Raw genomic sequence first — 12,765 nt, 5'->3', positions numbered from 1 at the left:
TTGTATTATGTAATATGATTAACGACTAATATAATGCTTTGTAGCATTTGCGATGATTGGAGACTACCGAATTACTGGTCGGTGGGAATGGAAGCGTGTATGCAACTGCATCTACATCTATATTCTGTAAGCCACCTTAGCGGGTTTGGCGGAGGGTACTTATGGTGTCAATCTGATAGCTCCATCCATGTTCCATCCGCGAATGGCACATGAGAAGAATTATTGTTGGTAAATCTCCGTATTAGCTCAAATTTCTCGGGTTTTCTCGTTGTGATGTCCCCGCGAGACGAACGAGAAAGTAATACGTTGCTCGATTCTTCTTGGAACGTGCTCTATTGAAATTATATTTGTAAACCTCTCCGTGATGCATAACGCTTCTCCTGTAGCGTTTGCGACTACAGTTTGTTGGGCATCTTTGTAGTGGTCGCGCGCAAACTAAACGATCCCGTGACGAAACGCGCCGCTTTTCTTTTATATTGTCTATTTCTTCTATGAATCTAACGTGGTAAGGGTCCCAAACTGATGAACAATACGCACTAATAGGTAGCACAAAATTTTCTAAGCCACTTCTTTTCTGGGTGAATTAAGTTTCCTTAAGGTTCTTGCTATGAATCACACCCTGGAATTATTGGTCCTCCTGTTTATGTTGCCATTACACTCTGAATGTGTTAAACGGTGCTTACTGTTTCCGGCGATTTCTCATCCGCAGCGTCGTCGTTGGATTCATTCGCCTATTTATCCGTATTACGTTAAATTTACTTGCTTTCAGGGTCAGTTGCCAGTCAGTACCTCCATTATTCATCAATTCTTTGCAGGTGTTCCTGCAATTTTATTGTCTTCTGACGTAGTTAACTCCCTGTGGACAAACGCACCATCTGCTAACAGTCCGAAGGACCTAAAGGGGTTATCCACTAGATCAATTATATATAACGTGAACAGTAACTGTCTTATCACACTTCGATATCCTACTTCTACGGCGCAGAACATGTGATGCGGGCCCTGCCGCCAGATATTTTATGATAAATTATCCGCAGGAGCAGCATTGTAGTACACACTTCAAATTAAAACAGTTTAACGCAGCATTTAAGTTTTATTATGTAATTGTAAAGTATACCATAAAACTTGATTTTATGAGATTAGAAAAGTAGATAGTTTTAGTTTAGTACTTTTTTTTCATGTCAGTCAGTTTGTACTTTATGGTGATCGTTGATAACAAATTACAGAAAACACAAAAAACATGCTTATTACAGCGCTGGCTTTACGTTGTTGTTAGTTTTGTTATAGACCTAGATTGACGCAGTTGTGTGTACTGTGCGACGATGACGGGTACAGGCGTTATAGTGTTTCAATAGTGCTGTTGAAACATTTACGGGGTTGTTTCCCATTGATAGTAGTTTATTTATTACGATCTAAAATATATTCTTTTTATAAAACGCATTTGCAGTTTTCGAAAACGCCCTTATTACCCGCTGAAAGCAGTGGGCGCCTGACCTCGCTATGACGTCGTAAGTTAGTAAGCAGTCTTAAGACGTCATGGATCTTAGGCAATCTTGTACGTTTCCAATCATATCTCGTTAACAAATAAAGTTACCAGAAAATGCCTTCCTCCAGTTTCAAGTGCTCAAGAATTCGCATCGTTCGACAGGCAGCGAAACCTTTTATAGCTCAGGTGTTTGTATGAAATGAGCTATTGAAGAAACCGGCCTTCGCCAAACCGAACTCACTTCAAACTGCCAAAATCCCGTTAACTGTTCTGTAAGCTCTTGGCCCTTTTGCCGACTGAAGTGTCACGTGTTTGACCAGGCGCGAATTTGACGCGAATAAGTACACAGTTTGTCAAGTCATTGCTGACGTCTTTCGTGTCAGCTGCCCGCTGGAAAACTCGTCCTAACAAGTACAGACCAAAAAATTATGTCTTCTGTGACTACAAAAGCGCCCACACCTCAGTATGGAAGTAAAGACTTAAATTTTCAAGTTTCTGTGGTAACCTCTTCGTGCTGCGGGTGGCAGGCTCTAGCCTATGTTGATAGGCTGCGCGTAAATGCGTACTTGGATCTCGCACTTCAGGAAATCACTCTTTGCGATGGCTGATGGGAGAGGCAGGGTCAACATAAGTCGCAAGGCTGTGTACGACTTTGGATCGATACTCAGTTGTTTAGAGTCGCTATGAGTCTAACGCAAAGTACACTGCGCATTGTTTTCGGCATTCTCTGTTGTTTTCGCTGTGCTGAGTTTTGTTTCGTATGTGGTGAAATACACGTCACGTTTGCTTTCGTATTCAAACGAAGACGGCATGGTAAACTCATTGGTCTCTGCTAACGAAGCCAGCCTAGGTGTTCAACGAGGGAAAGCTGTCACTGTAGGTCGAGTATCTTCGACAGGTATCGATTCACCTAGCACTCACAAGGGAACCTCCCCATCGCACCCCCCTCAGATTTAGTTATAAGTTGGCACAGTGGATAGGCCTTGAAAAACTGAACACAGATCAGTCGAGAAAACAGGAAGGAGTTGTGTGGAACTATGAAAAAAATAAGCAAAATATATATATATAGTCCATGTGCAAGATAGGCAACGTCTAGGACAATCTGCGCGCAGGAGCGCCGTGGTCCCGTGGTTAGCGTGAGCAACTGCGGAACGAGAGGTTCCTGGTTCAAATCTTCCCAAGAGTGAAAATTTTGCTTTCTTTATTTTCGCAAAGTTATGATCTGTCCGTTCGTTCATTGACGTCTCTGTTCACTGTAATAAGTTTAGTGTCTGTGTTTTGCGACCACACCGCAAACCCGTGCGATTAGTAGCCGAAAGGACGTGCCTGTCCAATGGAAACCGAAAACATTTGATTGCAAGGTCATAGGTCAACCGATTCCTCCACAGGAAAACACGTCTGATATATTCTATACGACACTGGTGACGGCATGTGCGTCACATGACAGGAATATGTTGTCGACCCACCTAACTTGTACACTTGGTGAATGGGTAAAAAGATTCTTCTACCTTGCCCAATTTAGGTTTTCTTGTGGATGTGATAATCACTTCCAAAAAAGTGTGAAAACATAAGAGTTTGTCACATAAACTGCAACAAATGAATGCAACAGTTTCACAGTCGCACAGTTTTCCCTGTGCTCTGTCAAAACATATGTTTTTAACGTTTTCAAAATTTTCCGTGTGTAAACCGTCAAATCCTGCATATGTCCAAGCAAATCTGAACATGTCCTGGAATTTTGGAGAGCGAAGATGATTATATGTGAGTACCTGAACTTTGATAATTGTCTGAAAATAAAAATAAAAATTTTCTCTCGAGGGAAGACTTGAACCAACGACCTATCGCTCCGCAGCTGCACACGTTAACCACGGGACCACGGCGCTCATGTGTTTACAGCCACCTGGATGTTGCCTATCCTACACATGGACTACTCAGTTTGTATATTTTGCTTATTTTTTCATAGTTCCATACAACTTCTTCCTGTTTTCTAGATTGATGTGTGTTCAGTTTTTCAAGGCCTATCCACTGTGCCAACTTATAACTAAATCTGAGGGGGGTGCGATGGGGAGGTTCCCTTGTCAGCAGTCACGGTGCCGAGTGACTTCGAGTGCGCGCGTAATACGGCAGGTTGTTCAGCTGTGTCCACGTTAGGCAAGCTCACTGCGGGACAATGGAAATAAATTCGCACACCCAAAGTGCAACACGCCATTGCTTTGAAAGCGTAAAGTGTTGCAACATTTCCGCCACAGTAGTTTTTGACAGGCGGATTTGATAACAGTTAAACAGTTACGGCTGGAATACACAATATGCTCGCGCGCCCTGCGTGATTAGCAGGATCTCCTAGCTAATGCCCATTAGCTGCAGCTGTCTGGGTCCGGATACTGGTCTGAAACACAGTCTTGCATTGTCACATTTTATTAGGCTTCAGGAAGTTTTTTCTGGCTGGAGAAGGAAAGAAAAAACATTTATACGAAGTAGAAACTTTACTACTGCATTCCACTGCCGGTAGTAGCACAGATTTAGAACTGTTTTTCGTGTGCATTGTTGCTGGAATCCACGCAACATCCACGGCACTGTCAGTGCGGGTCAACGGGCGTTTTCTCACGTAGCTTGTATCCCAGGGAAATCCCATCGTAGAGTATCAGTGCAAGCTGCGACAAATTTACGTGGACGACACGTTCGTCATCTGGCCACATGGTATGGATAAACTCGACTTCCTTACACATCTAAACTCCATACACCCCAACATCAAATTCACTATGGAGACTGAAACGGAGGGTAAATTACCTTTCCTTGACGTCTTGGTCAGGTGAAGGGCTGACGGCACCCTAGGTCATGGGGTGTATCGGAAGACAACGCACACTGATCTGTATTTGCACGCAGACAGCTGCCACCACCCTTCACAGAGGAATGGGGTACTTAAAACTCTAGTACATAGGGCGCGCACTATCTCTGACGCAGAGAGTCTACCCCAGGAATTGGAACATCTGAGAACTGTATTTCGAAAAAATGGGTACTCATAGTGGCAGATTCAACGTGATCTCCGCCCAACCACTGCAGCACAACCTGTTGAGATGGATGAAGTCACGAGGGAGGAGGTAGGCACTGCATTTATTCCATACACAGGCGCACTTTCGGGGAAAATCGCCCGCATTCTGAAGAAACACCGGGTCGGAACTGTGTTTTGTCCTCCGGATAAAACTCGTGCACTGGTGGGGAGCGCCAAAGATGACCTCGGTTTGAGGAAGGCCGGCGTGTACCTGATTCCGTGTCAATGTGGCAAGTCGTGTGCTTGCCGGGGGGTCTCGTCCGTAATGTGGAGGAGGCCCTTCCGGCAGCTATTGAACGCACTGGGTGTGACCGGCTGCAGATAGTAGCACATGTCGGAACGAATGACGCCTGCCGCTTGGGTTCTGAGGCCATCCTTGGTTCCTTCCGGCGGCTGGCTGATTTGGTGAAGACAACCAGCATCGCACGCGGAGTGCAAGCTGAGCTTAATATCTGCAGCATAGTGCCCAGAGTCGATCGCGGTCCTCTGGTTTGGAGCCGTGTGGAGGGTCTAAACCAGAGGCTCAGACGACTCTGCGACTATAATGGTTGCAAATTCATCGACCTCCGTTATTGGGTGGAGAACTGTAGGGCCCCCCTAGACAGGTCAGGCGTGCACTACACACCGGAAGCAGCTACTAGGGTAGCAGAGTACGTGTGGCGTGCACACGGGGGTTTTTTAGGTTAGAGGGACCCCCCCTTGGGCGAAACGATAAAATACCTGACGGCTTACCAGAGAGAACATTATCATCGTTGATAAAGAACGTCCGTCCTCAGAGACCAAAAACAGGAAAAGTTAACGTAATATTGGTAAACTGCAGGAGTATCCAGGGCAAGGTTCCTGAATTAGTATCTCTTATTGAAGGAAATAGTGCGCATATAGTATTAGGAACGGAAAGTTGGTTAAAACCGGAAGTGAACAGTAACGAAATCCTAGACACAGAATGGAATATATACCGCAAGGATAGGATAAACGCCAATGGTGGAGGAGTATTTATAGCAGTAAAGAATTCAATAATATCCAGTGAAGTTATTAGCGAATGCGAATGTGAAATAATCTGGGTTAAGTTAAGTATCAAAGGTGGGTCAGATATGATAGTCGGATGCTTCTATAGGCCACCTGCATCAGCAACCGTAGTAGTTGAGCGCCTCAGAGAGAACCTGCAGAACGTCGTGAAGAAGTTTCGTGATCATACTATTGTAATAGGGGGAGACTTCAATCTACCAGGTATAGAATGGGATAGTCACACAATCAGAACTGGAGCCAGGGACAGAGACTCTTGTGACATTATCCTGACTGCCTTGTCCGAGAATTACTTCGAGCAGATAGTTAGAGAACCAACTCGTGAAGCTAACGTTTTAGACCTCATAGCAACAAATAGACCGGAACTTTTCGACTCCGTGAATGTAGAAGAGGGTATCAGTGATCATAAGTCAGTGGTTGCATCAATGACTACAAGTGTAATAAGAAATGCCAAGAAAGGAAGGAAAATCTATTTGCTTAACAAGAGTGATAGGGCACAAATCGCAGAATATCTGAGTGACCACCATCAAACGTTCATTTCTGAGGAAGAGGATGTGGAACAAAAATGGAAAAAATTCAGAAACATCGTCCAGTACGCCTTAGATAAGTTCGTACCGACTAAGGTCCAAAGCGAGGGGAAAGATCCACCGTGGTATAACAATCATGTACGAAAGGTACTACGGAAACAAAGAAAGCTTCACCATAGGTTTAAGAGTAGTCGAATCATAGCTGATAAGGAAAAGCTGAACGAAGCGAAAAAGAGCGTAAAGAGAGCAATGAGAGAAGCATTCAACGAATTCGAACATAAAACATTGGCAAACAATCTAAACAAGAACCCTAAAAAGTTTTGGTCATATGTAAAATCGGTAAGCGGATCTAAATCCCCTATTCAGTCACTCGTTGACCACGATGGCACCGAAACAGAGGACGACCGAAGAAAGGCAGAAATACTGAATTCAGTGTTCCGAAACTGTTTCATTGCGGAAAATCGTAACACGGTCCCTGACTTCAGCCGTCGCACGGACGCCAAAATGGAAAATATTGAAATAAACGATATCGGAATTGAAAAACAACTGCTATCACTTAGTAGCGGAAAAGCATCCGGACCAGACGAGATACCCTTAAGATTCTACAGTGATTATGCTAAAGAACTTGCCCCCTTTCTATCAGCAATTTATCGTAGATCTCTGGAAGAACGTAAAGTACCTAGCGACTGGAAGAAAGCACAGGTCGTTCCCATTTTCAAGAAGGGTCATAAATCAGATGCGAATAATTATAGGCCTATTTCACTTACGTCAATCTGTTGTAGAATAATGGAACATGTTTTGTGTTCTCGTATTATGACGTTCTTAGATAATACAAATCTCCTTCATCATAACCAACATGGATTCCGCAAACAGAGATCATGTGAAACCCAGCTCGCCCTATTTGCCCAAGAAATTCACAGTGCCGTAGACACTGGCGAGCAGATTGATGCCGTATTCCTGGACTTCAGGAAGGCATTTGATACGGTTCCGCACTTACGTTTAGTGAAAAAAATACGTGCTTACGGAATATCGGACCAGGTTTGTGATTGGATTCAGGATTTCCTAGAAGAAAGAACACAACATGTCATTCTTAACGGTTCAAAATCTGCAGATGTAGAGGTAATTTCGGGAGTACCGCAAGGAAGCGTGATAGGACCTTTATTGTTTACAATATACATAAATGACTTAGTTGACAACATCGGTAGCTCCGTGAGGCTATTTGCAGATGACACGGTTGTCTACAAGAAAGTAGCAACATCAGAAGACTCGTACGTACTCCAGGAAGACCTGCAGAGGATTAATGAATGGTGCGACAGCTGGCAGCTTTCCCTAAATGTAGATAAATGTAATATAATGCGCATACATAGGGGCAGAAATCCATTCCAGTACGATTATGCCATAGGTGGTAAATCATTGGAAGCGGTAACGACCGTAAAATACTTAGGAGTTACTATCCGGAGCGATCTGAAGTGGAATGATCACATAAAACAAATAGTGGGAAAAGCAGGCGCCAGGTTGAGATTCATAGGAAGAATTCTAAGAAAATGTGACTCATCGACGAAAGAAGTAGCTTACAAAACGCTTGTTCGTCCGATTCTTGAGTATTGCTCATCAGTATGGGACCCTTACCAGGTTGGATTAATAGAAGAGATAGACATGATCCAGCGAAAAGCAGCGCGATTCGTCATGGGGACATTTAGTCAGCGCGAGAGCGTTACGGAGATGCCGAACAAGCTCCAGTGGCAGACACTTCAAGAAAGGCGTTACGCAATACGGAGAGGTTTATTATCGAAATTACGAGAGAGCACATTCCGGGAAGAGATGGGCAACATATTACTACCGCCCACATATATCTCGCGTAATGATCACAACGAAAAGATCCGAGAAATTAGAGCAAATACGGAGACTTACAAGCAGTCGTTCTTCCCACGCACAATTCGTGAATGGAACAGGGAAGGGGGGATCAGATAGTGGTACAATAAGTACCCTCCGCCACACACCGTAAGGTGGCTCGCGGAGTATAGATGTAGATGTAGATGTATATTGGTCAGACGATGCGTACCGTCGAGGATCGATGCCGTGAACACCAGAGGCACACTCGACTGATGTATCCGAGCAAGTCGGCGGTCGCTGAACATTGTTTGTCGGAAAATCACGCTATGGAGTATGGCCGCCCGAGGATTCTGGTACAGACGTCGAGATACTGCGACAGCGTTGTTAGAGAGGCCATCGAAATTCGCACCAATGACGACCTCATAAACCGTGACTGTGGCTATAATCTTAGCAAGGCTTGGGAACCAGCAATTGGGTTAATCAAGAGTAAATCGAGCAAATGTATAGTTGTGACGACCACGGCGGACAGAGTCATCACACCGACGTCATCTCTGACGCCGTCGCAATCTGTTCCACCACGCGACCGTGGCGCGGGGCGCGGACGGCGGAGGGAGCGCGCCGCGGGCGGAGGGTATTTAAATCGGCCGCCACCGCGACCGAACCCAGTTCCCTCTGAGCAGTCATAGCGTACGGATCTCCGTGCCGGCACGTTCACAGGAGCTCAGACCGTCAGTTCACCTGATGATGGCGACATGTATGATCGCGCATGTGTGGTGCGCGCGTGCGCGCCCGCGCGTGCGCGCGCGCGCGCGCCCGCGCACCACGGAGGAATTATCCGAATGGCACGGAATTCCGTAGACTTGATGCGCATGTACAGACGAACAAAATACTAAAATATCAGAAAAAATGGGTGAGTTATTCAAGAGAATCAACTCATAAATTGAGAAAGTCAACAACGCGTTTTATGTAGACTGAAGGCGGAGGGGGAAAGAAAGAAAAGGGAAAGGAAGGGAAGGAACTATTGACGTCAGCTGCATCCGGCATTTATGCCGAATCAGTGGCGATGGGTGAAAATGTGTGCGCGACCGGAATTAGAACCTGGGATGTCCTGTTCACTGGGCAGTTGTGTTAATCTCTGAGCTCCCCCCTCCCCAAAACACAGTGTTTATCGCTATTGCGCGGATTACCTCTGTACGCACTTTGGCCAACCCTCTTTCCCATCTACTTCGCTCCATATCTTCCATACGCGTTACTTTGAGATTCTCACAGGAGGTCGAACGTAGTGCATCCACGCTGAAGTTCATGTATTCATTGCCCATCGAGGCGAATCGTATATGAATGTGTGGTGTCCGTTCTTTTGGACATGCCGAAATAAGACACCATGCATTCATATAAACAACGCATTGATCCATCTCTAGTCCTTATGTAGGTAGTTACTGATTGTCCAATCGGCGCGTTAGATCGCCAAAATACCGAGCTGTGTGCAGGGCCCTGCCCATAATGTTCCAAACGTTCTCAAATGAGGAGAGGTCCGGCGACCTTGCTGGCGAAGGTAGGGTTTGGCAAGCACGAAGATGACAGTGGAAACTATAGACCTGTGTGGGCAGGCATTATTTTCCTGAAATGGAAGTCCAGGACGGCTTGCTGTGAAGGGCAATTTCCTAGACGTACCGCTGTGGTGTCAGCACGTCGGGGGTGATAACCAAATGGCTCCTGCGATGGAATGAAACAGCACCCCAGACCTTAACTCCTGGTTGTTGGGCCATATGATGGGTGAGAATCCACCCCCCCCCCGCCCCCCCTCCCACAAGGGGTCCACGATCCTTTTGTGGGTACGTGTGTGGCGTGCACGGGGCCCTGAGCTATTGTAGCCTCCTTTCCTTTCCTTTGAAGGCTGCATTACCATCCCTGTTTATCTCCCTCCTTCTCCTTGCTCCCTTGTCCCTGCCCCCTCTTCTCCCTCTTAGTGGACTTCATGTCGACCTGGATATCCTCCTGGCTTTGTTTCGGCCTGTGCTATTGTTTGCTGTTTCCATCTCCTTTTCGGCGTTTTTGGTCCTCTTGGGGTTTGACTTCCATTTCCAAAACAATTCCGTTCAGTGTGAGCTTCCATGGTAAAGTTTCCTCTCCCCCTGCCCTCCCCTTTCCCTTTGCACCCTAGCCCCCTTTCTGCTAGGTCACCAGCACGGTAGCCAGTCCGTGTGGTGGGGCTGTTAAGTACCCACTTGGCTGAGCCCCTTGAAACCACAGGAATCGCACTGCTAGTACCTGGGCTGTTAACGCCTCGTTTATGCCCAGGAGCCGATGCTCATCGTTTTGGGGCACCAGAACTCCCGGCAATGGCCGCCGTGCCCGATGGCTGTGGATGGGTGGTGCCCACGAGGCGAGCCCCTGATCAGAGTGGGTGGTACTAGGGCGGATGCCTTGCGCATGAAGCGACAAAAGCTTCACCATCCTGGCCATTCTGTGGCCGTCTCTAAGAGTGGTAGCAGACGTGACACTCCTTCTGATCCTTCGGCATTCCCCTCCCTGTCCACCCACTGGGAGGAGGAGCAAGCTCGCCAGCTTGGGTTGAAACCTTTCCCTCGGTACCTGGTTTGTACCAGGACGGATGGCGGTAGTTTTGCCACGACCAAGCCTTTGTTTTTCGTGGAGACGATTGAAGATGCGTATGGCGAAATTGAATCGATGAGTAAAATGCGGTCCGGAGCTTTGCTCATCAAGACATCTTCTGCTGCCAAAGCTGACGTCCTGCGTGCTTGTGACCATCTTGGTGACGTCCCAGTCTCCGTCACGCCGCACCAATCTTTGAATTCAGTACAGGGCATTATTTTCCACCGAGATTTTCTTCTGCAAACTGACGAGGAGCTCCATGCTAGCATCGAACGGCGAGGGGTTCGTTTTATCCGCTGTGTGCAGCGAGGCTCTCCAAACAATCGCATCGCTACGGGCGGCTTTATCCTGACCTTCGAGGGGGATGTCCTCCCAGAGAAGGTCAAGGTAATGGTGTATCAGTGTGATGTAAAACCTTATATTCCACCACTGATGAGATGTTTTAACTGCTTAAGGTTTGGGCACATGTCTACCTGCTGCACCACTGATCCCCTCTGTGGTGACTGTGGGCGCCCCCTCCATCAGGGGAGTGTCTGTGCTCCCCCGTCAATGTGTGTATATGGTAATGGACAGCATTCTCCATGCTTGCCTATATGCCCAGTGTTTGTGTGAAAGAAAGAAGGATTCAAGAGTACAAAACCTTAGGTCAGCTCAACTACACTGAGGCTTGTCAAAAATATGACTGGCTCCATCTTGTGTCTATGACCTCTACTTTTGCTTCAATTATGTCCATTCCCCCTCCTACTGCCTCCTCTTCCCAGCCCCACCCCATTCGCCCCATGCCTTCAGCTGCCTCCTCCCCCTCCCCTTCCATACCCATACCCACCCCTTCGGGTGCTCCCTCCCTCCCTGCCAGAGAAGTGCTCCCCTCCTTCGGCGGCTGCCGGTACTGGAGCTCCCTCACGGGACTCCTCTCCCCGGCACCCCACTGATAGGCGATCTACTGCTCCACATCGGGAATGTGATCCGTGGCCGGTCGGCGCCAAGATTGCCCAGTGTAATTCCGTGCCTGCCCTCGCTGAAGTCTGCCCTTCTCTTCCTTCCCAAGAGAAGAAGCAGAAATGCAGGAATAAGGGCAAGGCCCCTCTGGTACCCCCTGAGGTGCCACCTTCCCCTCCTACAGTCCATGAACCAACAGTCTGACCCCACCTATATGGATATTACCCCATCCTTACTGGTGACAGAGTTGCAGCCCCTTACTTCCTTCTACTCTGCCGCTTTTATTGCGCTTCAGGAGACCCATTTTGTCAATTCTTACTCACCGACCCATCATGGGTTCCATGCTTTCTGTCGGAACCGAATCGGCCCCTTGCGGGCTTCTGGTGGTGGTTGCACCTTGGTCCGCAACGACATTGTTAGTAAATGAGTTCCCCTCCATACCACTCTGGAAGCTACTGCTGTCAGGATCCATCTGGCCATTCCAATCACAATCTGTAATCTTTAACTCCCACCTGACAGGCCACCCACATCCCATGCCATCACCACCCTTCTTCAACAACTCCCTTCTCCCTTCGTGTTATTAGGGGACTTTAATGCCCACAACCCTCTTTGTGGTAGTCATATGGCTAGTGCCCTGGGCAGGACAGTTGAAGCTGTTCTGTCGGGGCTAGACCTCTGTTTACTAAACACAGGCGCTCCCACACACTTTAGTGCGGCGCACAGTACTTTCTCTACTGTTGACGTCTCCATCTGCAGTCCCGGCCTTGTTCCCCTCCATTGAGTGGGGTGTCCACGATGACTTCTGTGACAGCGACCATTACCTGATTGTTTTGACCTTCCTTCAGTGTCTCTTGCTCCGAGGTGGGCCCTATCTAAGGCTGATTGGGGTGCCTTCTTCTCTACTCCCATGGCAGTCCTCCTGCTGGGCCTCTCGTAAGGCCTCTGTCGTCCTCTACCGTCTCCGAATCGGCCATACTTTTTTGACTCACAGTTATCTCCTCTGTCGTGAGGACCCCCCCCCCCCCCCCCTCTCTGTCGTTGTGGATTGATGTTGACTGTGGCTCACATCTTATTGGACTGCCCCAACTTAGCCCCCTACGACAGACTTTTAGCCTTCCAGAATCGCTACCCCTGGTGCTGGCTGACGATGCCTCAGCGGCGGATCTCGTTTCACGTTTTATTCGTGATGGGGGATTTTATTGCTTTATTTAAGGGAGGAGCTTTCCACCTTATCGGTGAGTGGAGAGGATGGCAGGCTTTCATGCTCCCCCTCTTCACCCTGACTGGATTGGCTTCAACTG

Source organism: Schistocerca nitens, chromosome 6 (assembly GCF_023898315.1).
Source record: "Schistocerca nitens isolate TAMUIC-IGC-003100 chromosome 6, iqSchNite1.1, whole genome shotgun sequence".
Classification (NCBI taxonomy): domain Eukaryota; kingdom Metazoa; phylum Arthropoda; class Insecta; order Orthoptera; family Acrididae; genus Schistocerca; species Schistocerca nitens.
The sequence above is the reverse complement of the archived record's forward strand: the minus strand, read 5'-3'. Positions refer to the sequence as shown.